The sequence below is a fragment of the Castanea sativa genome, chromosome 1, assembly GCF_040712315.1.
Source record: "Castanea sativa cultivar Marrone di Chiusa Pesio chromosome 1, ASM4071231v1".
NCBI lineage: Eukaryota > Viridiplantae > Streptophyta > Magnoliopsida > Fagales > Fagaceae > Castanea > Castanea sativa.
The window spans coordinates 23,916,955-23,922,114 of NC_134013.1; the positions used below are offsets into that span (position 1 = coordinate 23,916,955).

The 5,160-nt window shown below is 35.9% G+C and overlaps 1 pseudogene; it reads left to right on the forward strand.

Annotated features, from left to right (window-relative positions):
• The first annotated feature begins 421 nt into the window (after positions 1–421).
• On the forward strand, positions 422–4,837 carry LOC142643849 (abscisic acid 8'-hydroxylase 3-like; annotated as a pseudogene).
• Positions 4,838–5,160: the final 323 nt, after the last annotated feature.

Sequence of the window (5,160 nt, forward strand, 5' to 3'; positions counted from 1 at the left end):
AAATTTTATTAGATAATATTGAATTTCAACCTATAACGTCTACTTCATAATAATTGCTTTTATTATCGAGCTAAAACATCAATAGATTTTTTGTGTAAACAACATTTAAATTAACTAAAACTCACAAATTTTATTATCACAATTTTTTTTTAAAGAAGAATAATTATTCTGACACTACCAATTATATTCATTTTCAATAGTATAATTTGTCGCATCGTCAGGATTTTAAATAGGTACAAATTAATTGCTGGCTTGCTGCCTAAGTTATAAAACAACACAAAGTGTCCTGTCATAGCCATGTGGCCTATATGAATGTAACAACACACTGAAGAATATATACATCGGAGCTAATCATTTGATACATATAGAGCGATCTTTGGTTTCCTTCAGATTTGGTACTGTCTGCTGTCACTCATTGGCAATGGACTTAAGCATGTTACTAACTGTAGTGCTCCTGTCGATGTTCGTGCTTTCAGCCTTCTTCTTGCTGAAATCACAGGCTTCGCCAAAAGAAATGGAGCAAATCCCAGGTTCCATGGGTTGGCCTATTGTAGGTGAGAGCTTCTCATTTCTTTCTGACTTTTCAAGCCCATATGGTATTTACAACTTCATGAAAACGAGGCAACAAAGGTAACTAATCCATCAAATTTTAAATGTAAAAGGTAATATACAAGTGCCACAACTTGCAAAAAATAATCAGTTTTACCGTTTCTATTGATGGATTTTATCTTCTAGGTATGGAAAGGTGTTTAAGTCAAGTGTCTTGGGGAGATTCACTGCGTTTGTTAGGGGATGAGTATGAATTGTAGGAGGATAAATGGGAATTGTAGGGGAATTGACTTAATTCGAGATAGTCACCCTCCACAGAGAAAGAGAAAGATTAAGAGAGAGAGAAATGCACTAATGCACTAAGAAGTTGGTTTATTCCCTATTGTAACTATTATTCCCCATATGCATTAATAATTCCAACATGTACTAAATGTGATTAACATGTGCATTAATAATTCCAACATGTGCTAAATGTGATTAACATGCTTGGAATTGTAACTAACTAAATCTCAATACAACAATTATTATCCACATGCTTATAGAGGTTCCTAACATTTCCCTCCCCTTGAAAACACATTGCCCACAAGGTGTTGTGAAATAGCATCTTCATTAAAGGAGATCTTCCAACGGACCAATACCTTAGTGACGTTTTGATCACCATATTCATGCATTTCTCTTTAACAAGCGGTCCCGTGCACCTGAAGGTTTCTTCTTTGTAGATCTTCAAACTTTGCTCGAATTCTTGAGCCTTTAATGGTTCTTCAATCTTCAAGGTCTCATTGGTTCTTTGAACCTTGAAATATTCTTGTATCCTCAAGACCTCATTTGATTCTAGAACTATTAAAATTCTTGGCGCTTGTATCTTGGATTCTTGGATCACCGACATTTGGATTGCCTAGTCTTGAATCATGGACTCTTGAATGGAAGCCTCCATTGGTGCATCAAGAATTGGTTCTTGGAAGATCATCATCACCTTCTTTGTTGGTTTTTTGACTGAACTTCAAGGGCAGCATGTATATGGATATCATCATCCACTTTGATACAAAAATCAACATCTTGGCTTGCAACAACAGTAGTAGATTCTTGGAACTTGATTTGTTCTTCGAGTTTCATTGAATCAAGAGATTGTAAATCCTCTTCTGTCATGTTCTCAAGATCCTCTTGCAACCTTGAGAGCTCCTCTTTCATGGCCTTTTTAAATTCAACTAAGGCCTTGACCTTCTCTGAAACTTCATTCACCATTTGTTGTAAGTCCTTTAAGATTTCTTGTCAGTCATATTCACCTGTGTCAAGATTGACGGCTCTGATACCAAATGTTAGGAACCTAGGTTCCTAATGGGGATGAGTATGAATTGTTGGGGGATAGATGGGAATTGTAGGGGAATTGACTTAATTCGAGGTAGTCACCCTCCATAGAGAAAGAGAAAGATTAAGAGAGAGAGAGAGAGATGCACTAATGCACTAAGAAGTTGGGTTATTTTTTATTGATATCTCATATTATATTACAATCATGTATTTATAGGAGACTGGCTCTAATCTCATTGGCCTTTTCCTATTGTAACTATTATTCCCCATATGAATTAATAATTCCAACATGTGCTAAATGTGTTAACATGTGCATTAATAATTTCAATATGTGCTAAATGTGATTAACATGCTTGGAATTGTAACTAACTAACTAACTAACTAAATCTCAATACAACAATTATTATCCACATGCTTATAGAGGTTCCTAACACAAATGTTAAGAACTTAGAGGTTCCTAATGGGGATGGGTATGAATTATAGGAGGATTGATGAGAATTGTAGGAAAATTGACTTAATTCGAGGTAGTCACCCTCCATAGAGAAAGAGAGAGATTAAGAGAGAGAGAGAGAAAGATGCACTAATGCACTAAGAAGTTGGTTTATTCTTCAATTGATATCTCATATTATATTACAATCATGAATTTATAGGAGATTAGCTCTAATCTCATTGACTCACATGGCCTTATCCTATTATAACTATTATTCCCCATATGTATTAATAATCCCAACATGTGCTAAATGTGATTAACATATGCATTAATAATTCCAACATGTGCTAAATGTGATTAACATGCTTGGAATTGTAACTAACTAACTAACTAAATCTCAATACAACAATTATTATCCACATGCTTATAGAGGTTCCTAACCGTGTTTATGACAGGGAGAGAAGCAAGCAAGATCTTATTAACAGGGAAAGATGGGATGGTAAGCTTGAACCTCTTCTATACAGGCATGCAGGTGTTAGGCCCAACCAATTTGCTTCAAACCACCGGAGAAATGCACAAACGGCTTAGACGGCTGATTGTTGAGCCCTTATCACTTGATGGTCTGAAAAACTATTTTCAGTTTATCAATATGCTTGCAATTCAAACATTGGATCAATGGCTTGGAAGGACAGTCTTTGTTCTTGAAGAGGCTTCTACAGTTGGGTTTTGGTTATTTAGTCAAAAGAACATAATATTGCCTAGTCTTAATGCTGTTTCTGGAATAAATAAATAAATCTTTGAATATTGCAGTTCACTCTCAAAGTGATTGGAAATATGATAATGAGCTTAGAGCCCACTGGAGAGGAGCAGGAAAAGTTTCGGGCCAATTTCAAAATCATTTCTTCTTCGTTTGCATCTTTGCCATTTAAAATTCCCGGAACAGCTTTTTATCGCGGCATTCAGGTAACAATTCATTACAATACCAAATTGTTGTCAGTGAGCTCCTTTAGAAACTCATTCTTGCATTTTAATGACAATCAAATCCATGCCTGAGACCACGCATCAGAAGTTCTGCTGCTTCAAATGTAAGGAGATAGAAGTTCTACGTTTTGTCTAATGCAATATTTCGTCTGTTTCACCAGGCTCGGGATAGAATGTATGCCATGTTAGACTCCATAATTTCCAAGAGAAGAAATGGAGAAGGCTTTTAACAAGATTTCTTAGAGTCCCTGATAATGAAACATAGCAAGGCAGCAGAAGGAGGAGATGATGAAAATAAACTCACTGATACACAGTTGAAAGACAATATACTAACTCTGCTAGTTGCTGGTCATGACACCACAACTGCTGCACTCACATGGATCATGAAATTCCTTGGAGAAAATCCAGTATGTTCTCGAACAACTCAGAGTATTCTAACTTCGACAACTCATAACTGGAAGTTTTAATTTCTTCAGCTTTAGACATTGAATTTAATTTGTATGGTGGATATGCAGGAGGAGCACAGACAAATTCAAGCAAACAGAAAGGATGGAGAATATCTCACATGGTCTGAACTTAACAAGATGCCTTATACCACCAAAGTGAGTAGCACAATGATCATTATTATCTTTAACACGTATATATATTGTTAACAGCTTACAAGTTCTGAATTCTTTTGTCCTTCATTCAAATTCAGGTAATTAGTGAGACTCTCCGGAGAGCTACAATATTGCCTTGGTTTTCAAGAAAAGCAGCCCAGGATTTTGAGATTGATGGTATGACTCCACAAATTGGATAGCCACTCCAAATATAATCTAACAGAAATATGATTTAATTATAATTTTTTTTTTTCTTTCTGAATATTACAGGATATAAAATCAAGAAAGGTTGGTCAGTTAATCTGGATGTTGTTTCCATCCACCATGACCCTGAAGTTTTCCCCGATCCCGAAAAGTTTGACCCTTCTAGATTTGATGTAAGCTCTTCCCACTTAATCAATCAGCAGACAGCAGTCCACCGATATTCCTACAGATTTCATACTTGGAAATAATTTTTCAATCAAATGCAGGAACCCCTAAAGCCTTTCAGCTTTCTTGGTTTTGGTAGCGGACCACGAATGTGCCCTGGAATCAACCTGGCCAAACTCGAAATATCCATTTTCATTCATTACCTTGTCTGCAGATACAAGTAAGATGTACAGATTATACAGTAAATATAAATTATGCGATTTTTATTGCTTACAATATATATAAGTGAGGGAGGTCGGATTTGAACTTGAGTTCTTCTTTATGAGAGAACAGGACAATGTCACTAAGATACAAGGCTCTTGGCCTTAGAAAAAGAAGAACTAGAATTATCGAAAAATTAGTTGAATCAGTTTCTTAGCAGTTGAAATACTCATATCACTTAACAGTAACCATTACCTCAAATTTTGCGGAACTAGAATTCTATTTCTGAAATTATGATCTCTTATATCACAGGTGGAGAGCTCTGGAGAAGGATGACTCAGGCCAGCCAACACTTGTACGTATGCCAAAAAACAAGTATCCGATTGTAGTTGAGTCACTGTAAAGCTTTTCTGCTACAGGAAATCCCAAGGCATAAAAACAAGAGAACCCATAGAAGTGGAATATGAACAAGATAAGGAGATAGAGAAGGATGTAACAGAAGACCACCGCTATCTTATAGTAAAATCAATTGTCCTGTCTAGAAATAACATGCCAATAGATTAGTTGTCAGTGGCACTAGACATCAATCATGTACAAGTATCGTATACCCCTATATCAGCTGCAATAAGATACATCGAAACATTCCATTACAGTTGTAATGAATGAGAAGTCATGACAGTACAGATAAGTAGTATGGAATCGAGCCATCGCTCATACTTTTCATTT